A 27000-nucleotide genomic window follows, 5' to 3' on the forward strand; every position below is an offset into this window, starting at 1 on the left:
AATATATATATATATATATATATATATATATATATATATATATATATATATATATATCTTTCAGATGTTAGCAAGGATTAAAAATGTTGGTCATGAGGTGGCCAGTGTTACAGATTAGCAGATCTATGCAAATCTATTACCACTACTGAGGGGAAAATAACATGGTATTACTGATGAAGGATAACCCATAAATGGAAATTAGTTGTAAAGGTGATATTTGAAAATTTTTTATGCATTCTTTATAAAGACTCTGTCCTCAAAGAGATGTGCTTGATACTAATATGGTATACATAAATAGATAGTGGACATACCACATTTCTCATCATAAACATTATTATACTATTCTAATGATAATTAAATTCTACATGAGATAGTGATGTTTTAGGCTGAATCATCATAAACATCATAATATAATCAGATTACTAGTTCTGAAAACACAATTGCTTTCCATTATAGCAGTAAAAGCAATCAAATTAGCCAAGCATTTGGGTAAGGAATAATATTGCACAAAAGGAGGAAGAGAAAAGATCTGATTTTTAACTCTCAGAAATAGCAGCTACTTTTCCTCCCTTTGAAGGGACAACCAGAGGGAAGGATAGTAGCACAAACACTTAGTAGAATAATCTGCTGCAATCCAGTTCACATTTCTACAGGATCCCTTCATCCTGGGTGCCTTTTAGGATCCATGTCCTTTTTGTGTTTTCACAACTACAAGTTTCTTTTATGTTTTAGGAAAGGCTTTGAAAACGTTTTGTTTCACACATGTACACATGCACACAATGGCAAATTATTAAAACAAAATAAAGCAAAATATCTTTGTCAATTAAGCATTCACTAAGAGAACTCAGCTGTTGCTGAGGAGGAGATTGATACCTTCACCATACCCTTCCTACCAATTCATTACCAGAAACTAAACTGGCATTGTTAACAGGTTTCTGCATCTATAGCCAGGACAACCTAAATTCAGATCTGGCCTCAGACATTTACTAGCTGGGCAGGGTACTTAGCCTCTGTTGTTCTCTGTTTATTTGACTGCAAAACAGGAATAATAATAGCACTTATTGCCATGCATTAAATGCAATAATATTCGTGAAGTAATTAGCACAATGTCTCGAACCTAGTAGGTGCTTAATAAATGTTTGCTTCCTTTATTCTTCCCTTTCTTCTGGCGTCTAGGCTCTACCCAGGAAAGAATTTCCTACTTCTCTCTCCTCAATGCCCAGAGATGGACATACAGGTATAGTTCTGTGCTCTGATATATCATAGATGGCAAAGTGTCTCCACCAGCAGGATAGCCTGGCAAATTCTCCCATAGTCTACTAGGGAGTTGTGATTTCAAGAAGATTCACAGTAAATGAAAACTGTTTACTTTAAAGACAGAAAAAAGTTCTCTCTTATCCCCAGAACAATAGCTAGGGCCAGGTGGGACAAGGTTGACCAGTGGATGCATGACCTTTAATAAGGCCCTGTGGAGAAAGATAATATTTAGATGAGGAAAAGAATTCAAAAACTAAGTGTAATTTAATTGTGACTTATTGTTGCTATGCATTATATGACTGTTTTCATGATGCTAGAATCTAGTATTATATATTAGTCTAGTATTATACATTAAGGAACAGTAAAAACAAAGCATCATGGGTGGTACAAAATGAAACATCATTACTGACAGGACCCACTGCAATGCCTGGCTTAATAAGATATTGTGGATTGATAGATTGGATCAAAAAAGGATTCATGGGATAATTGATTGAGATAAAATAAAGAATAAGATTAGTGTTTGGGGGAGAAATCAAATGTAAGCATCTCTGTGGGGAGCCCTCCCGTCCCTCAGCAGGGCTGAGAAACACTCAGTTACCCAGAGGTTGTGAGAGGGTGCATAAAAAAAAGATGGGACTCCAGGAACAGTGGAAAATAGAGAGCCAATTTTATTACCCTGCCTACAAGCTTCTATAGGATGCTTCCTAATTGTTTTCCCCTGAGGACATTGTGTATTTCTTTGTTCCCAGGTTGTGGGTATAAACCACAGTTATCTCTTGGACATAATCCTCACACCTGTGTGTTTGAGCTCGTTCCTGAGGGATTGGAAACAAATCAAGGCTCAGTAGCAGGTCTCCAGCTGAGAGGGATTATTAAACCATCAGGGTCAGAGTCCTACTGGCCTGTGGTACTTTATACATCTCATTTCATGTTCACAAAAGAAATATAGTTAGTAACTCTCTATAATATAAATGGGAAATGAAGTTATTTCTGTCAAGAATGTGTAAATTCTACAAAGTTTGGATGAGGAATAGTCACTTTAAAATCTGAATGTGACCAAGATATTGGATATTTCTCAATAATTATGCACACACAATGCTGTCAGAAATGAATTAATTCAAAATCAGCATATGTATCTTCTGGATAACAAAAAAGTCTGTCTATGTTTTAACATCTCATAAGTACTTTTCTTTTTTATTTTGTAAAGTTTTAACTTTACTCTTCCATGCATGGATGACATGACACCCTGAGGGAGAGAAAGTAGGTAACATGTATACATGTATCAGGCAAATTAAGCCACCACCATCACCTTTAGAAACATCTCTTCTCAGATCCTGATAGAGACATCCCAAGATTCTGCATCCAATATGTTTTTTTGTGGTGGAAATAGCAATGTTTCCAGTCCAGTGCCCATAACCATCATACAGGGAAATAACCCCTATGGAGATGCAATATAGCAAATGCTCCTGAAGGTGCCACAACCATATTTATTGGAAACTCAGAAAAGGAAATTCTTGTCCTCAAAGAGCACCACTGTTGAAAACACAGTGTCAGGAAATCATACTATTAAGCAACAAAAGCTTGTTCTCTCATGTGTTGGCAAAAATATCAGATCACTAAAATGATTATGCATACTTTGATACTTTGGCCAACCCATACTTACCTTTTTAACCTGGATAATTCTAGTGATTTTTTTTTCTTTCTGAAAACCTTCCTTAGCTTCTCTCCTTTGGGGGTTGTCTATATTGAATGGTTCATCTCATTTTTTGCCAAAAGATACACCCACCAGTTTTTTCCAATCATTCATATCCTTGATAATGCCCTTTATATTATAGAATGGTTTCCTGTCAAGTCCAAGTTTCTTTCCACAGAAGACCATGGAAAAGCATCATTATGCATTTACTTCCCATGTATGTTGCCCACAGGAAATATGCTTTAATAAAAGCACCTCCACTGCACTCAGTTCCCTCCTAAATAAAGAGCTATGCAGCATTTTTGTAATGCCTTTAGAAAAAACTGTTCAGTTGTAAAGAATTTAAATGTGTTGACATTTCAGTGGCTATAACCAGAATCTAACCTGAAAACACCATTTGAGTAAATGAAACAGTGCTCCATTCATCTTGATTAAAAAATAGTAGTCAGACCATTGATTATTTTTTTGGGGAAGGGCTACCTGAGACCCTACTTACAGGGAAAACAACAACAATAACAACAACAACATGAATTGTAGATGAAATGGAAGTGCTGAAATCAATTTTGATAGATAAGATCCTGTCTCCTTAGGAATACTGAATGTTTGTGAGACATCAAGTTCACTTGTACTAATTTTGAGGTTACACCAGCCTACCTACATGGCATTCATTAAGCTGAGACCTTGATATTCTCATACCAGCCCTTTCAGGTCACTTTTTAACACTCCAGTGCTAACTTGGATGGTAGCTTTAGAGAGTCAGAGGTCTTGAGGAATATACCTCCTTCATTATTTCATAATTCACAGTTCTAATGATCTCATAAATGAGAATGGATGAGAGTCTTAGAAGCAGCTGTTGTTAAGTGTTTGGGCACAATCCAGAAACACCCTGCCCTTGGTGGAGTTCTCAGAATGAAGGAAGCCTGCAGCAGCCTAACATGAAATCTGCAAAATATTCATTTTTGTCTAAGGGCACTGTACTCTTGTCAGTTCAGCTTTGTGGGTGGGAGATCATGTGGTGGGGAAAGAAGTGGTCCTGCTATTAGGATAACTGGCTTCAAGTACAGGAATCTGTAACTTACTAAATCAGTAGTTCAGGATCCATTCACATTTCTAAGTCTCAGTTTCCTAATTTGCAAAACATGGATAATAATTCCCAAACTATACCTGCTTTAAGAAATGTCATTGTGATTTCAGTCATGTATGTTTTCTCTGATGCCATTTCCTTCTTCAGCTCATTTAACAGATGAGGAAACTGAGGCAAACAAGGTTAAGTGATTTGCCCAGGGTCACATAACTAATAAATATCTTGGGTTGCATTTGTACTCATGTCATCCTGACTCCAGGGCTGGTGTTCTACTCACTGTGACACTTAGGTGCCTTTCAGAGGTGTCAGGCTTGCTGCAAAAAAGAATGATTTTAATTGACAAAGGTTTAACCAAATAAATAAAAAATAAAATAAAACATAATATTAATTATTTTTTTCTAAGTTAATATTTCATAGGCAAGAATTGGTTTCTATTTGAGTTTGACATGATAGCTTTATACGTTTTTTTTTAAAGAGACTTTAAAACTTTTAACACTTTTTAGACACAAAAGTCATTTCTGGGCATGACTGGGATACATACTTCCCATATGACCTACAGAAATACAATTAGCTGAATCTCAGGTTTCCTCATATGTCAGATGAGAGGTTTGGACAAGAGAGTGTGAAACAGCTTCTTAAACACTAAATCCATGATGATGATGATGATGATGATGGTAGTGGTGGTGGTAGTGAAGCAACCTGGTGGTGGTGGTAGTGAAGATGATGGTGGTGGTGGTGGTGGTGATGTCAATAATGTTAAGACCTTCATTTTCTCACTTGGGATGAAAAAAGTTTCAAGAACATTATTCATATTGAAGAGTGAGCATGTTATACTCAGTTGGCCAGTCAAATAACATTTATTAAGTGCTTGCTACATGTCAATCATTGTGATAAGCACTGAGGATTCAAAGAAAGGCAAAAATATGAACCCTATGCTCAAGAAAATCATGTTAGTTGTAAAGTCAGAGGACCTGGTTTTAAATTTTATCTCTGATGTTTACCATATGTGTGAACTTAGGGAAGAACTTTAACCTCCCCAGATCTCAGTTTCCCTAAATGTGAAATGAGATGCTCTAGATGTTCTCTAAAGGACCCTTCCAGCTCTAGATTTGTGACATCATTAATCTTAGCTTTTCATTTATGAAGGATCATCTCACAATTATTCTTCAGAAAAACTAATATTCGCTTACATTAGACTTATATGATAGTGACTTATATGAGGCAACATGGTCCTGTCACAGTTTCTGGTGAAGGGCTATAAAAAGGGAAGACTTGGCTTCACAACCTAACTTATGACTTGACAAGTTATGCTGTGTAAATCATATGACTTCTCTGAGCTGCAGTTTTTCTACTCATAAAAATGGGGAAAATAAAATCTAACTCATGAGCTTGCTATGAGATACCAAAGAACTACAGGATACAAAGTGTTTTATAAACATTAAAGCACTTTTAATCACCATGCTAAAAAATGTAGTAATAATAAATAACAGGTATATAATGTTTTAGAATTACAAAGTACTTTCCTCAAAACAGCCTAATGAGGGGCGGCCAGGTAGCACAGCGAGTAAGAGCACCGGCTCCAGTGTTGAGAAGACCTGGAGATCGAATTCCGGGCTCAGACACTTAGCACCCACCCAGAAACACCTGGCTGTGTAACCTTGAGCAAGTTACTTAACCCTGATTGAAAAAAACAGTCTAATGAGGTTATCAGTAAAATTATTATTTAAATGTAAGTATTATAAATAGGAATAATTTTGCCAGGAGACTGGAAGTCAAAGAGGGCAACTTGTCCATAGCTAATAAATTTCATAGACAAACATTGAAACCAGTATCTTGACTCTAAGAAATGCATTTTTTCTACCATGCCATGCCACCACTAAAGGATTCAATCCCAAAGGTATAAGAGAGAATTTTAACTCTTTAGAAATCATTCAGACCTGTCAAATTTCCATAAGCAGAGAAAATTCTTTATATTCAAAAGTTTTTTCTAATCAGACAATTTTCCATTTGGGAGAGAAAATTTCAGTACACTATTCATCACATGAGTGCCCTTCTTCTTTTATTTGACAGAAGTAATCCAAAGAAGCTTGTTTGTTATCTTCAAATAAATGATAGCTAAAAACTTCTTATTCCACATCATTTGAAAGGTTTACTAAAGTGTCTTCTTAAATCATTTATTTTCATGGCTTAGACTTTGCCTCTTTCACTGTGTCATTTTGAATGAATGTTTTATCACTTTTCATGCAACATCAGTTGTCAAGCTGATGCCTGAATGCTGTTTTATAGTTTTGTATTTATTATTGGTAGAATTTTTTAAATCACTGCTTCATTCTTCTGCTGAGTTTTTATTTATTTGCCTTTTCAAGTATTCTTTTAAGTAGGGACATACTATGTAAAAGCTGGCTTTAATCCAGGTTTGAATTAGACTTACAAATCTAATATGATACAATCTAATATGGAAGATATAAAACGTGAGTATTGTGAATTGACCCACTCCAAAAAAAAAAACCCCAAACTGAAATACATTCCCATGAATAATGGAATGGACTCTACTTATTCTCATCCCCAAGCTGTACTAACTAGAAATGATTGTGGCCACCAGCCAGGTGACTAGTCTGTCATATATATATATATATATATATATATATATATGCATTTGTCCTGCCAAGTAACATAAATAGTGCTTCATCTATTACTTAGATAACTCTCAGGAACTAAACCACCTAAAGGGTAACTGACTTATCCAGGGTCAGTTAGTAAGATATGAAACTGATTCCAAGCCCTCATTCTGTCTCCTATAACACTTTAAAATGTTTTACAAAGCTGAATGTGCCTAGCAGCAAGGCAAGAGGGCAAACCCTGGTCTCCCTTCCTGTAGATAGCAATTCCCAAGAGACATAAACCAAACTTAATGTTTTGATGTAAGCATCAGATACAATAGGCATTTACCAAGTGAAGTATGGCCCCTAGAGAATCTCCCTAGACAACCAGCTAAAAAAACCTATCTGAAAAAATTAACAGGAGCAAAATTGCAGAATATTAAAAAAGATCATCAGTATTTTTAGATAGAACCAATAAAGTACATCACGAAGTGATAGAAAGAATTATTCCATTTAAAATGGCAAATGTAAAATAGAAGATTTCAAAAAAAAACCTGGAAAGACCTACATAAACTGATACTGAGTGAAGTAAGCAGGATAGTGTGGACATTGTACACAGTAAAAACAACACTGTATGAATGTCAATTAGATTGACTTAGCTCTTCTCAGAAATACAATGATCCAAGACAATTCCAAAAGATTCACAATGGAAAAAGTAATCCACATGCAGAGAAAGAATAATAGAGTTCAAGTGGAGATAAAAGCATACTATTTTCAGGTTTTTTTTTTTGCAATTTTTGTCATTTGTTCTGATTCTTCTTTCAAAATGTGACTAATGTGGAAATATGTATGTCATGATTGTACTTGTATAGACTTTCTCAGATTGCTTGCAGTCTTGCGGATGGGGGGAGAAAATTTGAAACTAATTATCTTATAAAAATTATTGAATACAAATGAAAAATACTATCTTTACATGTAACTGGAAAAAATAAAATGCTATTTAGAGGAAAAAGGAAAAGGTGAAAATAGACAAACCCAGGAATTATATGGTAAGAATTAAAAACACTTTTCACACAAATACAGAGAATTATAAACAATTGGAGAAATAATAATTAATCTTGTATAGACTAAGTCAATAGGATAAAAATGGGAATTCTCTCTATGTTACTTTCTTTATTCAATGCCAAACTATCTATATGGGCTCTTTTTGTGGTGGAAAAAAATTGGAAATTGAGAGGTTGCTCATCAATTGGGGAATGGATAAACAAATTGTGACACATGATTGTGATGAAGTGTTATTGTGCTGTAAGAAATAATGCGTAGTATGCTTTCAGAAAAACCTGGAAATTCTTACATTAATTGATGTAAAATGAAGTGAGAAGAACCAGGAAAACATTGTACATAGTACAGCAGTGAATGACTTAACTATTCTCATTAACTTTTACTGTCCTCCTGTCGTGTATCTCTCACTGTGACTCCAAGAAACTGTAGCATGCACAGTGCCTACACCCTAATAAAACCACCTTGGCAAGGTGGCTAAACCAAGTTGAGGGTAAATAACAGGCATCAAACTCACCATTGAGTTAGGGGGGATAGCTCCCCCAAGCATGGGAAGACAAACCGCCCCCCCCCCCTAAAATAAGCAGGTGAAAACAATTTGTTCCATTGGCAATGAAGACAGATGTAGCAGATGCCATTAAGCCCTTAGATCTCCATGAGATATCAAAGATGACAAAATCATCCACTGCATTCCAGGCCATCACCAGTCATCCTGACATTTGTCTTGTCACTGGACTTTAATAACTCTGAAGAGAGTAAGACTGACAAATTTGCACAATTCTGCCTACCTTAAATCCAATTCACAAAAAGTCCAGACATAATCCCCCTGACATTATTGTTCATCTTTGAAAATAAAATATAAGCAAGTTATTGTCCACGATACAATGATTTAAGAAAGACTTCCAGGAGCCAAGATGGTACGTTAAGGAATATATTACTGTCATTTCCTTTATTCACCTCCAAAAAACATAAAATCGTGACTCTGAATTAATCCTGGAACAGCAGAGTCAGCAGAAAGACATGATTTTAGCCCAGGAAGCTTGGGAGAGTACCAAGAAAGTTTCATCTCATTCAGGTAAAGGAGGAACACAGTCTAGGAGAGGAAGAGTCCCAACAAGTCAACATCAAGCCCCACCTCAGCAAACCAGTGGGAGATACAGAGCCCCAGGATGATGGAGCAGGCAGAAACCAAGACCAGGACCCCCACATAACTGAGCATAGCCCAAGGAATCAGCTGATTCCATCACAAAAGACCACCATGTGCTTTTGCAGAGCCAGGTGGGCAGACATCTTCCAACAGCCAGACTTCCATGTGCTTCAGTGCATCCCACAGCAGGCAGGCATACTCTAGGGGCCAAACCTCCACATGCTTCAGGTAACACTGGGGAAATGCAGAAAAACCCTACCTGGCCTCAGCACATAATACAAACCACCACTAGGACCCCACCTCTGTACTAGGAAAGTGACCAGATGCCTCCAGCCCCTAGCTTCCCAGAGCAAAAGACCAGTGGCCAGGCCTTGGGCCCTAGCACAAGAAAGTTGGGGCAGTGCTCTCTGGGCTCCAGAAAGAGAACTCAACTTTAAAACCCAGGAAAGAGGCAAAAAAGATGAGCAAAATATTAAAACAAACAGGGACCATAGATAATTACTATATTGCCTGGGAAGATCAAAATACAAACTTAGAAGAGTAAAACATTGTCAATATATATATACATCCAAAAGCTGAAAGGGGAATATGAAGTGGTCCTAAGGCAAAAAAGCCTCCTTGGAAGAGCTATAAAAGGATTTTAAAAGTCAAATAAGTGAGGCAAAATAAAATTTGGGAAAAGAAATGACAGGCATGCAACAGAGAATCAACAGCTTACAAAAGAAAGGACAAATTGACTGAACAAATCAATTTCTTAAAAAAGACAATTGGCTGATTGAAAAAAAAATCCACTAAAGGAAACAACTCTTTAAAAAGTAGAATCAGCCAATTGTGAAAGAAGATACAAAAATTTGCTTAAGAGAAAAACTGCTGAAAAATTATAATTGATCAAATGGAAATAGAGGTACAAAAGTTGACTGAAGAAAGTAATTCAATAAAAATTAGAATTCGGCTGGTGGAAGCTAATGTTATTGATGTGCCACTTCTATTCTTACTGGTCTATCAATAACTATACAAAATGAAACAATTTTCTCAGAAGGAAAAACTAAGAGGGTAAAGTATGGTAATTGCACAGGACATGGGTGGTTACACTTCATTCAATTCATTTCAATAGGTAAAGACTGTGGAGATTCAGGAGGGCCTTGAAATATTCTTTTCAGGGATCATTTATTTATTTGTTTACTTTTAGTTTACAACATTCAGTTCCACAAGCTTTTGGGTTCCAAAATATCTCTCCCCTTCCTCTAATATCCTCCCATCTTTACGTTCTACAAATACCTTCACATTAGACATTAGTCAAGCTATAAAGAAGAATTATAAGCAAAGTAATGAAAAATGAGAAAGAAGGAGCAAAAAAAAGAGAGCAAGTAGTTTGCTTTGATCTGAATTCAGACTCCATAAATCTTTCTATAGACGTGGATAGCCCTTTCCATCATGAGTCTGTTGGAGCTGTCTCATAACCTTGCATTTTTGAGAGGATTCCAGGTTATTAAAATTAGTCATCATGTACACAAATACAATGTGCCTGTAATTGTGTACAATGTTCTCCTAGTTCTTCTGTTCTCATTCAGCATCAGTTTGAATAAGTCTCTCCAGGTAATTAAGAAGTCTGTCTGCTCCTCATTTCTTAAACAATTGTATTCCATTACATTTAAATACCACAACTGGTTTAGCCATTCCCCAATTGAGAGGTATCCTCTTGATTTCCAAATCTTTGCCACCAGAAAAAGAGCTGTTATAAATATTTGTGTACATTCAGGTCCTTATCCCACTTGTATGATCTCTTTGGGATAAAGTCCTAGAAGTGCTATTGCTAGGTCAAAGAAGCAAAGAAGATAAAGGTATGCACATTTTTATAGCCTTTTGGGAGTAGTTCCAAATTGCTCTCCAGAATGGTTGGATGACTTCACAATTTCACCAACACAGGATCTTCTCCAGCATTTATCATTTTCCTATCATGATAGCCAATCTGACCAGTGAGATGTGTTACTTCAGAGTTGTTTTCATTTGCATCTCTCTAATAAATAGAGATTTATAGCATTTTATATGATAATATATATATATATACATATATGTGTGTGTATTATATATGTATCTTTAATTTGTTCCTATGAAAACTACATGTTCATAGCTTTTTAACTTTCATCAATTGGGGAATGACTTTTATTCTTATATATTCTACTCAGTTCTCTGTATATTTCAGAAATGAGGTCTTTATCAGAGTCACTGGTTGTAAAAAGTATTTTCCAGTTTTCTACTTCCCTCCTAAGTTTGGTTACATTGGCTTTGTTTGTACAAAAAACTTTTCAATTAAATTTAATGGAAATTAACCATTTTGCAATTCATCCTGTTCTCTATCTTTTGTTTGGTTATAAATTATTCCCTTCTTCATAAATCTGACAGGTTAAATATTCCTTGCTCCCTCAGATTGCTTATAGTATCAGCCTTTATATCTAGATCATGAAACCATTTAGACTTTATACAGTGTAAGATACTGGTCCATATGTGGTTTCTGCCATACAATTTTCCAATTTTCCCAGCAGCTATTGTCAAATAGTGAGTTCTTATCCCAGAAGCTGGAGTCTTTGGGTTTATCAAACAGAAGATTACTACAGTCATTGACTACTGTGTCTTGTGTATATAATTTTTTCCACTGGTCTACTAGTAGCAAGTATCAAGTAGTTTTGATGACTGTTGCTTTATACTTCAGTTTAAAACCTGGTATGGCTAGGCCACCTTCCCTAGTATTTATTTTCATTAATTACCTTGATATTTTGGACCATTTGTTCTTCCAGGTATTTTTGTTACTATTTTTTCTACCTCTATAAAATAAATTATTTTAGATTTACTGGTATGTCACTAAATGGGTAAATGAATTTATGTTAAATTTTCATTTTTATTATATTAACTTGACCTAACCATAAGGAACTCATTTTTCCAGTAATTTCTATCTGATTTTATTTTTGTGAAAATCATTTTGTAAATTGTGTCCATATAGTTCCTGGGTTTGTTTTGGGAGGTAGACTCAAGAATTTACATGGGTTTATTTTATATCCTGGAACTTTACTTATTTTATTTGTAATAACAAGGAATTTTTACATGATTCTCTAGGATTCTCTAATTATCATGTCACATCAACTACAAAGAGTGATAGCTTAGTCTCTTCTTTGCCTAATTTGATTCATTCAATTTATTTTTCTTCTCTTATTGCTACAGGTAACATTTCTAGCATTAAATTGGATAACAGGGGTGATAGTTGACATCCTTGTTTCATCCTTGATATTATTGTAAATGCTTCTAAACTTTAGTTATGGGGGTTTCTAGGTGGTACACTAAGTAGAGCACCAGCCCTGGAGTCAGGAGGATGTGAGTTCAAATCCAGCCTCCGATACTTAACAATTCGTACCCATGTGACCTTGGGCAAGTCCCTTAACTCCAATTTCCCTGCCTTCCTCCCCTCCAAAAAGAAAAAAAAAAACAATAAAGTTTGTTGATCATTTTAGATAGATGCTACTCATTATTTTAAGGAAGACTCCATTTATTCCTATGCTTTCTAGTTTTTGTTTTTGCTTTTTGCCTTTTTGTTTTGGAGGGCAATTAGAGTTGGGGTTAAGTAAGGTTACATGGCTATGTTTTGTGTGTGTGTGTGTGTGTGTGTGTGTGTGTGTGTGTGTGTTAAGTGTCTGAGGCTAGACTGAACCCAGGTCCACCTGACTCCAGGGCCAGTGCTTTTACTCACTCTACCACCTAGCCACCCCTTTCTAGTGTCTTTAATAGTAATATGGGTTGTATTTTTTCAAAAGCTTTTTCTGCATCTATTGAGATAATCATATGATTTCCGCTAGTTTTCTTATTGATATGATCAATTATACTGATAGTTTTCCTAATATTGAACCATTCTTGCATTACTGGAATAAATACCACCTTATCAAAGTATATCATTTTCACAATAATTTTCTGTAATCTTTGTGCTAAAATTTTATTTAAAATCTTTGCACCTATATTCATGAGGGTAATTGGTCCATAACTTTCTTTCTCCAATATTTCTCTTCCCACACAAGATTTTGAGTTACAAGTTTTCTCCCCTTCTTTCCCCTAACCCCACCCCATGATAGCAAGCCTACTGAATACCCCTTCTCCCAATCTGCTCTATCTTATATTATCCTCTATACCCCTCTAATTTTCTAAAAAGGCATAATGTATTTCTATAACCCAGAACTTGTATATCTTATTTCCCATTTGCATGTTAATTTTTTTTAACATTTGTTTTTAAAAGGATGGTTTCCAGATTCTTTCCCTTCTTCTCTCCTCACCCCCCCTCCCCAGGAAAACAAGCAATATAATATAGATTGTATATGTGAAGTTATGCAAACTATTGCATAGTAGTTATATTGTGAAAGACTAAATATATTCCCCTCCATCCAATCTTCCCCCCTCTTATTCTATTGTCTTTCTTTTTTTTTCCTTGTGAATTTCATTGTGGTTTAGTCAAATTATATTCTTCTTTTTCATTTATCAAATGCTTAGTAAACTTATGATTTACAGCTTTAATTTCCACCAGATTTTTAGTTACTAATTTTCTGCCTGTTTTTCTCCTACCAACCACCCTAAAATAGCAATTCCACAGTATATTCCCTCCTCCAAACTGTGCTCTCCCATGTCTTCTCCCATACCCGCTAAGATATGTCCAGTAGGGGCATGGTGGAGTTATATGCCCCATTGCCTGTATATCTTATTTCCCAATTACATGTAAAATAGTATTATATATATATATATATATATATACATATATATATTAATATTTGATTTTAAAACTTTGATTTCCAGATTCATTCCCTTCCTGCCTTGTCACATATTGGGAAGATAAGTGGTTCAGTATAGGTTCTAAATATATAGCTAATGCAAAACATTAACATAATAGATATATTGTAAAATATTGACTATATATCCCTCCCTCTTATTCCATCTCCCACTTGTTCTATTCTCTATTTTGATACTGTCCCTTTGCAAACATGATGCTTCCAACTCCCCTCCCCCCCAGCCTGCCCTCTCTTCCATCATCCCCACTTTCATCCCCTTTCCCCCTACTCTCCTTTAGGGTGAGATACCCTATTTAGTGTGTACATCATTCCCTCCCCAAGCCTAATTCAATGAGAATAAGCTTGACCCATTCCCTTTTGCCTTCCTATTCTTCCCCTACATTTGTAACCATTTCCCCTTGCCACTTCTATATGAGATAGTTTACGCCATTCTGTCTCTCCCCATCTCCTCTCAATATATTCCTCTCTCACCTCTTAATTTCACCTTTTAAGCATCATCCCTTCCTGTTAGATTGGTCCTGTGCCCTCTATCTATGTGTGCGTGTGTGTGTGTGTGTGTATATATTCCTTTCAACTATTGAGAAAAGTTTCATAAATTACAATTATTGTTTTTCCATGTAGGAATGTTAATAGTTCAACTTTGATAAGTTCCTTATGATTTCTTTCCCCTGTTTAACTTATCATGCATCTCTTGCTTTATGTATCTGAATGTCAAATTTTCTATTGAACTGTGGTTTTTCAGCAAGAATGCTGGAAAGCCCTCTATTCCATTAAATGACCATATTTTCCCCTGAAACATGATACTTAGTTTTGCTGGGTAGGTGACTTTTTTTTTTAAGCAATAGGGGTTAAGTGACTTGCTCAAGGTTACACTGCCAGTTATTTCTGGGTGTGGTTCTAAGTATCTGAGGTCAGATTTGATCCCCAGGTCATCCTGACACTGGAGCCAGTGCTCTTACATGCTGAGCCACTTGGCTGCCCCTTTTTGGTTTTAATACCAGCTCTTTTGCCCTCCTCAGTATTATTATTACAAGCCCTTCAATCCCTCAGTCTCAGTGTAGAAGCTGCCAGATACTGGGTTATCCTGAATGTGTTTCCACAATATTCAAATTGTTTCTTCCTGGCTGCTTGTAATATTATCTCCTTAATCTGGGAGTTCTGGAACCTGGCTATAATATTCCTAGGAGTTTTCTTTTTGGGATCTTTTTTCAGGAGGTGATTGGTGGATTATTTCAACCTCTATTTTGCCCTCTGGTTCTAAAACATCAGGGCAGGTTTCTTTGAGAATTTCCTGGAGGTTCTTATTTTGATCATGGCTTTCAGGTAGTCCAATAATTTTTAAATTATCTCTTCTGCATCTATTTTCTAGGACAGTGTTTTTTTCCCCCTGTGATATATTTTACATTACTTTTTATTCTTTCATTTTTTTGGATCTATTTAACAGCATCTTGATTTCTCATAAAGTCATTAGCTTCCATTTGCTCCAATCTAATTCTGAAGCAATGATTTTCCTCAATAAGCTTTTGAGATTCTTTTTCCAACTGGCAAATTCGGCTTTTAAAGTCATTCTTTGCCTCATTGCCTTTTTGAGCCTCTTTTGCCATTTCAGTTAGTCTATTTTTTAAGGTGTAATTTTCCTCAATCAGCATTTGACTCTCATTTCATAATTTTCTTGCATTGTTCTCATTTATTTTCCCAATTTTTCCTCCACTTCTCTTATCTGCTTCTTAAGGTCCTCAATGCCATGTAACCAGCTCATATTTTCCTTTGAAGCTTTTGGTGCAGGAGTTCTGATTTCACTGTCTTCCTCCTGTTCCATGCTTTGCTCCTTTTTTTCCCCAAAATGGGAATCTAATGTTGGAATCTTCTGTTTGTTTTGTTTCCTTTGTTTGGTCATGTTGCTCTTCAGTCACTTGACCCATGGGCTTTTTGCCACAGTAGGACTCTGCCAGCAGAAAGGGGAGCTTTCATCCCAAATGCTGGGATTTTCTCAGCTGCCAGAGGTTTTAGTGGGGTGCCCTCTCTGAGTTCTCCATATGCTCTGGCAAGCTGTAGACACACCCAAGGACCTCCACCCTAGATTGCAATCAAGATCCAAGAAGGTTAAAGCAAGAGCGATTACCCTCCAGACTACTGCTTGGTCCCCCTACACTCTGCAGGCCAGGAGCTGAAGCTGCCATGTGGTGCTGGCTGGCTGTGAAGGCTTCACAGTGGCTTCTCACCCTAGGGGCAAAAGCTATGCACTCCAGCTTATTGGGTCCCAAAGTCCAGACTGCACTGACCTCTCACTTTGTTCTTTGCATCTATGTGTTGATAATTCTGGAAAAGGCCACAGCTGCTGCTAATCTGGAGTCCCTCCTGCAGGCAGCTGGTCAGGCCCACCCTGGCGCTAAACCCTTGGAGTGGGGCTTAGCTGTACTCCCAGAGGACTCTGCTGGCTGATTCCTGCCAGCCTGCCTCGCTGTCCTCAGCAGGAGGTTATCTTCTCTGTGTCATTTTGTGCGTTCTGCAGCTTCAAAGTTCTTGAGTCCCCTTTTTACATGGATTGGGGAAGGTGGAACCCAGAGCAGAAGGGAGGTCCTGCTTCTACTCCGCCATCTTGAGTCTATCCAAGTCAGTTCTAAAAGACTCATTATGGAAAAATACTATCCACCTATAGAAAGAGAACTGAAGAAATCTGAGTGCAAATTAGAATACGACTTTCTTACTTTTATCTTTTTTTATATAACTGTTATTATATTGCTAGACTAGTGGTGGAGGTGATGGGAGGGAATTTGGAGCTCAAAATTCACAAAGAAAAAAATGTAAATAAGAAATAAGTAATAATTTTTTTTAAAGGAGAGAGACAAAAGGAAATTTCACCTGACTGAAATGATGGCTTGATTCTTCTCATGGAGAGGTAAACAAATCAACTGATGAAGTTGGTTTTATCATTTATTCAAGGATAATGAAAAACACCTACAAATCAACCAACTATTTAATTAACACACTAATCAACGTGGTATTAAACACAGACTCACATGTACAAAAATATTTATAGCAGCTCTTTTTGTGATTTGGCCAAGAGCTGAAAATTGAGGAGATGGCCATGAATTGCGGAATGGTCAAACAAGTTGTAGTATATGAATGTAATGGGATGCTATTTTGATATAAAAAAGGATGAACAAGTGGACTTCATAAAATCCTGGGAAGACTTATATGAACTAGTGCTGTCAGGAATGAGTAGAACCAGAAGAACAGATTTCACAGAAACAGCCATAGTGTGTGATGACTGATTTTGATAGACTTCTGAGCAATGCTAGTACCTAAAATAATTCCTGAGGAATCATGATGGAAAATGTCATCTGCATCCATAGAAAAATCCCCAAAAGTTGGAATGCAGAGAAAAGCAGATTATTTTCTTTTTGTTTTTTTTCTTTCTCATAATTTCTCCCATTCATTACAATTCCTCTATGCCACATGACTAATGTGAAAATATGTTTAAGTGATATGGATATGTAGATCCCATATCAGATTGCATGCCAACTTGGGGAGGGAGGAGGAGAAAATTTAAAACTTATGGTAGTGAATGTTGAAAACTAAAAATAAATTGAAAAGTGTAAAAAATGAACAAACAAAAAACTATAATTTTAAGTATGTAGTATATGCCAGGCATTGTGCTAAGCATTATGAGAATGACATTTGATTATCACATATTTTAATTACGGTGATAAACATACACAAAAAGACCACAATAAAATTGTGAAAACAAACAAAACATTTCTTGTAGAAATAAAGTAGGCAGCTCACTGACACAGTGTGAAGAATATTGGTCCTGCATTTGGAGAACCTCAGTTCAAATCCAGCTGCAGATACTTAGTCTCTGTGTAAACCTATTCAGATCCCTGTAGCAGCAAGCACCCCAAGTGTCCTCAGGGTTTGCAGCTACCACAGGTTCTTGGATCTGCTTTGTTAAAGGCAAGCAACTCAAAATGGGTTAACAAGCTTACTTCAATCAGTCAGACATATATCATTTACCTTGTTCAGGGGAAAAAGGTCAGCACCCCAAACTTCAAAGCATACAGGCAGAATTATCAAGACAGAAACAGATCAAGTAGACAGATTTCCAAACTGTCCAACCATTACATCCATACCCAGTCAACATCTGGGTTTTTCAAAGCCGGGGGACTCTGAACAACGGCTTCCCAGAATTCAGATCAAATCACAGAACACTTCTCAAAGTGAGTCCCAAAACAAAGCTACACATCAGGGCTTATATAGCCTTCTTCTGGCTCAGAGAATGTAACAACCTTATTGACTCACTGGCCAATCAAGAAGTATCTACTGAAAAACAAGCCTCCCACCCCAGGCTTCAGGTGCACTTTAGCCTAGGGGCAGGGAAGATCTTTAAAATTTACATTCGCATTACAATCCCTTAACTCATTTGCCTTAATTTCCTCATCTACAAAATGTGTTATAACTTCACCTACCTCCCAGGATTGTTGTGAGTATAAAATTAGATAACATTAATAAAAACCTTGGGGAAATTTAAGTTGCTATGTAAGTTTTGGTTACTATTACTCCTCCTCCTACTAGTGTTAATAATAATAAACATCATTCAATGTAAAAAAAAAAGGAAGGAAGAAGTTTAGGTAAAGAAGAGTGAGCAGAGGAAGAAGAGAGGAAGATAAAGTAAATGTAAAGTAAAGTAAAGAGAAGGAATTAAAGGAAAAGGGTAGGGGGAGAAATGAAGGGGAGAAAGAAGAGAGGAGAGGAAAAAGAGGGGATACTCCTGATAACTAACCCACATTTATGAGGTTGGTTTTCAAAAAACCAACATAAAATTAAAATCTTTAATCTTGAAAAAATTTATTTCAAATATAATATTAATCTTTTTACAAGTATGTGACAATCATTTCTGCAAGTACCACCAATCCCCACTCTTATCTTTCATCTTGAGACTACAAGAAGGAAGCTACATTTCATTATTTATTCTCTGAAACCATTATTCAAAGTCTGGCATCATTTAGTGACCATATTTTATTGTGCTTTTGGGGAGGTTGTTGGTTCAGTGGATAGAGCACTGGGAATAGAGTGAGTTAGATCTAAGTTCAAATCTGGCCTCAGACACCTACTAGCTGTAAGACCTTGGGCAAGCCACTTGACCTAAGTTTGCTTTAATCTACTGGAGAAGGGAATGGCAAACTATTACAGTATCTTTGCCAAGAAAAGCTCATGGATAGTAAGGTTCGTGTCATCACAAAATGTCAAATAAAACTAATCATTTTGTATATGACTATGTGAACAAACAGACACCCTTGCTTGTTTTGCTTGAAATCAATGCATACAAATCTTTTGTTTTTAATATTATGTAAAGTATTTCTTAATAAACAGTACTAGTACACTGCATCTATAGAACATTTTCCCCAATAATTTCTAGATTAATGCTTATTTCTAGTTCTTTGCTATAATAAAAAGTGCTATGTGAATATTTTAGTATAAGTAATCTCTTTCCCAAAGCTCAGCTGAAGTACCACCATCCACATTTCTTTTTCCTATTCCTATTAAATGTTAATCATTTCTTTCCCTCCCCAAAGTTTTACTTTGTGTCTATCTTGTGATACTTTACATCTCAATCTAATTGTTGTCATTGTAACCCTAGTACCTATCCCCTGTAGTGAGATCATTGAGTAAAAGAGTATGGACATTTATCTTGTATAATTTCCACTTGATATTCATGATGGTCATACTGACTCAGAGAACCACCAACAGTGTATGAGTGTTATCTTTCCAATTTCCCCCTCCCCAATTTTTGGGCACCTCACTCCTTAAACAAATTGGGAGATAAAACTTAAGAGCTGTTTTAATGTATTTCTTCTTAGTATTTGCAACATCTCCTCTTGAAGACTATGTAATAAGTTATAAAGGAATCACTCTTTTTGTCCATGGAAGAAATCTTCTGACAAAAACACAAATCTTTAAGGAATTGAAGAAATCATGATATCAGTGATTCAGAGCTGAAATTAGAGGCTTTCATTTTGGAAAGGAAGAAATTGGAGTCCATCATGATTAACTGACCTGATGAAATCCAATTATTTATACATCGGAATTACAAAGTAATATCTTCCTAACTTTAGTAAGAACAAAATACAGCATCCTGTGTGTGTGTGTGTGTGTGTGTATATGTATGTATTAAAATGAAATTACTCCATACAAGATAAGCAATACATCTAATTTCCACTTATAATAGTTAGGAATTTAAAATACCTTAAAAACTAGTCATTTTCCCTCTATGGAGGCAAATGAGTTTTTCAGTACTTTAAACAATGTCAAATATAACCTAGTAATAATATGTAGTAATTGACAGTAGTCTTAGTAATTAAATTAGAAGTGATTCATTTTACACAGCATTTTTTTAAGTTAGCAATTACTGATTGAAATTCTAAGTAAAATAATTAGTTAGCATTTTATAGTAATTAAATACAGATTTCTATAAACACATGATTAAATAAAAAGAAATTCCACATTATATAGTGATTTAGAATCTTTTCTGCTAAGTAAGTGATTTGGTATATTGGCAGCAACTTGTGTTTTATTTATTCATATATTCCTGTGCCTAAGTTCTGCACTGGAAGTTAAAGCACACGCTTGCATTTGCACACACACACACACCTATTTTAAATTGTACGGGTACTTCCATATTTTATCATTAATTATCAAGTCAGTTTTGTCCAACTCCTCATGACCCTATGGACCATAGCATGTCCTTCTATCCTCCCAAAGTCTTCTTTCTCCAAAACTCTTTCCAAGCTCATATGAATTGCTTCCATGACACTAACTATCCACCTCATCCTCTTCCATTGCCTCCTACTTTTGCCTTCATTTTTTCTAACATCAAGGTCTTTTCCTATTTTTTTTCCTTTTCATTATGTGATCAAAATATTTAAGCTTCAACTTCAGTATTTGTTCTTCCAATGAATAGCTTGAATTAATTTCTTTAGGTTTTTACTGATTTGATCTCATTACTCTTCAAGGAATTTTCAAAAGTCTTCTTCAGCTTCTCAAAAAAAAAATGATTCTGTGATGCTTAGCTTTCCTTAGAGTCCAACTCTCACAGTCATATATTGCTCCAAAAAAACGAAAAACAAAAAACAGAGTTTTGATTATTGTGGATCTTTGTTGGCAAGGTGATGTCTCTGCTTTTTAGTGCGTCATAGCTTTAGTTCTAAGGAACAAGTGTCTTTTAATTTCATGGTTGCAGTTACCGCATTTGAGTCCAAGAATATGAAAAATAACACTGCTTCCATTTCTTCTTTCTGTATTTGCCAGGAAGTGACGGGACCAGTTGCCATGATCTTAGTTTTGTTGTTGTTTTTACTTTTAACGATAAATTTTAAACTTTTATACTCTCCTTTTAAGACATAGGAACTTTTGTATGTATACTTAGAAGCTTTTATTATACTCTACTCTTACACCCTCATCAGGAAGCTTCTTAATTTTTCTTCATTCTCTGCCATAATAATGGTATTATCTTTATATCTTACATTGTTGGTGTTTCTCCCACAACCATAATTTTGACTTTTGATTCATCCAGACTGACATTTTCTATTATATACTCTTCATAGAAGTTAAATAAAATGATAATATACATGATTACTTGGAAAAATTTTCTTGTCATAGTCCTTTCCCAATGTTAAACTATGCATTGTTTCAATTTTGTTTTTAACTGTTGCTTCTTCACCTGCAAAGAAGTTCCTCAAGACACAATTAAGTTAAAGAGATACGCACATTTCTTTGAGAACTTGCCATGATTTGTTGTGATACACATGGCCAAATATTTTACTTTAGGCAATGAAGCAGAAGTGTATTTTTTGTTACTCCCTTGTTTTCTTTATAATCCAGACCATGTTGATAACTTAGCCTCAAGTTTCTCTGACTCTTAAAAAAACATCCTGCTCCTCTGCTAATGCTTGATTTGCATATTGTTGAAACCTAGCTTGCAGAATCTGAAGGACAACTTTGTTAGCATGTGAAATTAGTGCTGTTATTCAGTAATTTGAGAATTGACATGATCCTTTTTTAATATATATATATGAATTGACTTATTTTTAGTTTTTAACATTGCTTCTATGAGTTTTACATTTTCTCCCTCCCTCCCCTCTGCCTCCCCAAGATGGTTTGAAATATATTACAGCTTCACACATACGTTTCAGCTAAACACATTTTCACACTACTCACATTACATATGAGAATTATAATGAATGGAAGAGACCATGAGAAATAAAAAACAAAACAAAACAGAAAATACTCTGCTTTGCTCCACATTCCAACTCCAAAGTTCTTTCTCTGCATGTGGATGGCATTTACAATCATAATTCCTTTGGAATTGTTTTAGGTCCTTAATATTTCTGAGAATGCCTGAGTCTATTAAAATCAGTCATCATACACTGCATCCCATAAGTTTTGGCATGCTGTCTCATTATTGTCATTCTCTTGAATGAAGTTACTGATTGTTTCTGATTTGTTGTTTGACTAACTCAACTCTTTAGGATTAGATTGTTTAGTTTACAATTAATTTTTAATCTATCTTTCCATGCCCCTTTATTACATATAGTTTTTATTACATCATGATTTGAAAAGGATGCATTTACAATTTCTGCCATTCTACACTGGATTATGAGGTTATTATGCCCTATTCCACATTTAATTTTTGGGTATGTGTCACATAGCACTGAGAAAAAAAGGTTTATTCCTTTTTATCTCCATTCTATTTTCAACAGAGGTCTATCACATCTACCTTTTCTGAAATTCTGTTCACCTCCTTAACTTCTTTCTTGTTTATTTTTAGGTTAGGTTTATCAATTTCAGAAAGGGGGAGGTTGAGGTCCCCCACTAGTATAGTTTTTCTGTCTTTTTCTTCCTGTAACTGCCTTAACTTCTCCTCTAAGAATATGGATGCTATAACACTTGGTGCATATATGTTTAGTAATGATATTACTCCATTGTCTATCATGCCTATTAGCATGGTATTGTTTCCTTTATCTGTTTTGATTACATCTATTTTCACTTTTTCTGAGATAAGAATTGCTACTCCTGCTTTTTCTACTTCAATTGAAGTATAACATATTGCACTCCAGACCTTTACATTTACACTGCTTGTATCCCCCTGTTTCAAATGTGTTTCTTATAAACAACATATTTTAAGATTATTATTTTCAATACACTCTGCTCTACACTTCTGTTTTATGGGAGAGTTTATCCCAATCATATTCACAGTTATGATTATTATCTTTGTCTTTCTCTCCATCCTATCCCCCCATTTATGATTTTATTTCTCCCTTCTCACTTCCCCTCCTCAAAAGTTTTGCTTTTGCCCACCACGTCTGTCAATCTTCCCTCCCTTCTATCAGCCCCCTTGCCTTTCTTTCCCTTTTCTCTTACTACTTCTTTCGTCCCTTCTAACATTACTTTCTCTTTTCTTTCCCCTTTTCCTTCCTACTGCCTGTAGGTCAAGTGAGGTTTCTATACTTAAATGATGATGTCATTCCCTCCTTGAATCAAATTCAATAAATGTAAAATTCAAACACTGCTAAACAAAACAATCCCTCTCTTCTTTCCCACTACTAAAACATATTTTTGCTCTTCTTTCTGTGATGGAATTTACCCTTTTCTCCCATTACAATCCCTTTGCACCCTTTAATTAGTTTTTTTCCCTTCATATTAGTTAATTTATACCAACACCCTCTGTCTAGGTATATCTCTTTTAAATGTTGGAATAAAGATACAATTCTCAAGATTTACAATTATTGTCCTTCCATGAAGGGATATAAATAGCTTGCCTTACTAAATAACATGTTGTTTTTGTTTTTTTTTCCTATTTACCTTTTTATGCATCTCTTCAGTCTTGTCTTTGAAGGTCAAATTTTTCACTGAGCTCTGTCTGTCCTTTTCATCAAGAAGGTCTTGAAATCCCTTATTTCATTGATTGACAACCTCCTTGCCTAAAAGATTTTGCTCAATTTCGCCAGGTAGTTGATCCTTAGTGGAAGTCCAAGCTCCTTTAACTTACAGAATATTATATTCCATGCCCTCTGATCTTTTAATGTAGAAGGTTCAAGATACTGAGTGGTTCTGACAATAGTTCCATGATATTTGAATTGTTTCTCTCTGGATATTTGAGGTATTTTCTCCTTGACTTGATAATTCTGGAATTTCACTATGATATTCCTTGGCCTTTTCAATTTGGGATCTCTTTCAAGAAGTGATTAAGGGATTCTCTCTTATGACTATTGTACCCTTTGGTCCTAGGACCTCAGGACAGTTTGCCTTGATGATTTCTTGGAAGATACTGTTTAGGATCTTTTTTTCCATAATGACTTTCTGGTAAATCAATAATTCTTCAATTATCTTTCCTGAATCTATTTCCAAGTCTGTTGTTTTTCCAAAGATATATTTTAAATTTCTGTCTTTTTTTTTTGCTTTTTGGAGAGCAGTTGGGTTTAACTGACTTGACCCAGGTCACATGGCTATTTTTTGTGTTAAGTATCTGATGATAGATATGAACTCAGGTCCTCCTGACTCCAATGCTGGTGCTCTATTCACTGCATCACCTAGTTGCCCTTCTTCTATTTTTTCATTCTTTAGATATTGTTTGACTGATTCTTGATTTCTCATAAAGTGTAATAAGAATATAAATTTTGAAGATCTTCCCTGCCCCTAGGCTAAAGTGCACCTGAAGCCTGGGGTGGGAGGCTTGTTTTTCAGTAGATACTTCTTGATTGGCCAGTGAGTCAATAAGGTTGTTACATTCTCTGAGCCAGGAGAAGGCTATATAAGCCCTGATGTGTAGCTTTGTTTTGGGACTCACTTTGAGAAGTGTTCTGTGATTTGATCTGAATTCTGGGAAGCCGTTGTTGAGAGTCCCCCGGCTTTGAAAAACCCAGATGTTGACTGGGTATGGATGTAATGGTTGGACAGTTTGGAAATCTATCTACTTGATCTGTTTCTGTCTTGATAATTCTGCCTGTATGCTTTGAAGTTCGGGGTGCTGACCTCTTTCCCCTGAACAAAGTAAACGATATATGTCTGACTGATTAAAGTAAGCTTGTTAACCCATTTTGAGTTGCTTTCCTTTATCAAAGCAGATCCAAGAACCTGTGGTAGCTGCAAACCCTGAGGACGCTTGAGGTGCTTGCTGCTACATAAAGTCATTAGCTTCTATTTGTCCAATTTTAATTTTTAATGAATTATTTTCTTCAATTAGCATTTGTACTTCTTTTTTTTTTCCATTTGGTCAATTTGACTTTTCAGGGAGTTATTTTCTTCTGTTAGGTTTTGTAGTTCCTTAACAATTTGGCCAGTTTTACTTTTGAGAGTGTTCTTTACTTCAGTGAATTTTTTTCCATTTTGTCAATTGTTTTTTAATAGAACTGTTATATTTTTCTTCCACCTCTTTAATTTGACTTTTAAAATTCATCTTGAGTTCTTCCAAGAGTGCTTTTCATGTTTCTAACTAGTTAATATTCCCTTTTGGGGTTTCACATGTGTGTATAGGGTCAATGCTGTCCTCTTCTGAATTCATATTTTGAACTTACCTGTTCCCATGGTAAAAATCTATGGTCTTTGATTTTCCAAATTGCTTTTTGCTCATTGTGTCTGCCTTTTTCTGGGATTTTAAAGTGGGTTTCTGTCCCACACTTCTTGTGCTGGAGGTTAGGGGACTGGTGATTGACTTTGTATGCTGTGGACTCTGATTCTTGGATCTGGAAGCTATATAATGCTGTAGCTTACCTGGTGCTGAGCTAGAGCTGGCTGGTGTATACTGAGGCCAGGTGCAGCCTCTCTGCATTTCCCCAGGGTTACACTGAAAATTGACATGTAAAGTTTGGGGAATAGGTGGTTAAGCCACTGGAGCTCTTCTCCTCCCCTGTGGCTGTGCTAGAGCACAGGGAGGTTCAGCCACTAATGGATGCACATCCATTCTGATGTCTGTAAACTTCCCTGGCTATGTGAAGGCATGCCTGTGCACCTGATGTTGGCACTTGCTGGCTCCACCACCCTGGGGCTCAGGATCTCTCACTGGTCCACTGAGCTAGGGCTCACCACTGTTTTCCTTGGACACCTGCAGTCCTGTACTGGATCCCTTCAGTCACAGCAAGAGGCACAGGTGGCTAATCCCCCTAGTCTACTGAGCTACAAGACTGCTGTGCCCTTTAGGCTGACTCCACCATTGCATGATTTTTCCTGGAGCAATATTCTTTGGGTTTTTCAAGGTCAAGAAGGGAGAGTGGGAGCACTTACCGTTTACTCGGCAATCTTGGCTCCCCAAAGTTTAAATGGGAGACTTTTGAACATTCAGTCTGTGGTTTGATAGCTCCAGGCACAGCTGCTGCTGCTGCTGCTGCCATAGCCCCCATGAGGCACTACACCTGTCTCTGTTACCTAGTTCCAACAGACTCCCATCCTGTGCTGAGAGTTCTGGGAATTGCCACTGTCACTGTTGATTCAGTCTAGAATAACCCTTCTTTAGTTCTGGGAAGTAAACTGATCCTTTCCAATCCAGTGGTCACTGATGAGTTTTCATATTTTGAAATTTTAAATAGCTCAGCTGGAAAACCATCACCTCCACTAGTTTTATTGTTAGCAATGCTTGCTAAGGTCCATTTGGCTTCATTCTCCAGGATGTCTGGCTCTCGATCAGTAACCAAACCAGCATGGTTATCAGTGAACTTAAGAACTTTCTTTTATAGTTCTTCTGTTGTATATACTTTTTGTGAAACTGTGTGTGTCAATTTTTATATATTGATTGCTACAAGTAGGTTTTACATCTATTGATTCAAGATTAATGTCTGTTTCAAAGAACTAAATAATATTTTCTTTCATTATATTTATTTATTAAATATAGATTAATTATTCCTCCTTTCCTACTCTGTTACAGATATTTTTTCTCCTGTAGCACATTTTTGAGTTTTCCTACAGATGTAAGACAACCATTGCTCATCAGATAACTGCATGTTTGATGAATAAAAGTGGCAAAGCAGTTTGCTTTATAAGAAGACAACTGTCTATCAGAAAATCATAATTTGTAGTGTTACACCAACTGAAGATTCTAAATGAAATAACAAGTTAATTTATTAAATTGTGACTCATTTGATTGCTCTTCCACCAACACACACTCACCCTGTCATAAACTTTTCACTCAATACCTTTCAAATAAGAACCTGGCATCTTGGAGGAGATTAGACATAAGCATTGCTTCCATGAGTTAAGAAAAATACCTTATGGGGTGGCTAGTAGTGAAGTGAATAGAGCACAGGCCCTCGAGTCAGGAGGATCTGAGTTCAAATTTGACCTCAGACACT

General features: G+C 36.0%; 1 long non-coding RNA gene across 1 annotated transcript in view; it reads left to right on the top strand.

The window, feature by feature from the left end:
- LOC138170509 (uncharacterized) overlaps positions 1 to 3164 on the top strand; it is a 4398-nt gene extending 1234 nt beyond the window's left edge. Inside the window, exons 2-3 of the long non-coding RNA XR_011170643.1 lie at positions 1177 to 1237; positions 2007 to 3164. This is a non-coding gene — a long non-coding RNA (uncharacterized lncRNA). The remainder of the gene's footprint in view (positions 1 to 1176; positions 1238 to 2006) is intronic.
- Positions 3165 to 27000: the final 23836 nt, after the last annotated feature.

Source organism: Petaurus breviceps, unplaced genomic scaffold (assembly GCF_028583685.1).
Source record: "Petaurus breviceps papuanus isolate PSGF00001 unplaced genomic scaffold, PetGlider_PUasm1.0 126, whole genome shotgun sequence".
In the NCBI taxonomy this organism is placed as follows: domain Eukaryota; kingdom Metazoa; phylum Chordata; class Mammalia; order Diprotodontia; family Petauridae; genus Petaurus; species Petaurus breviceps.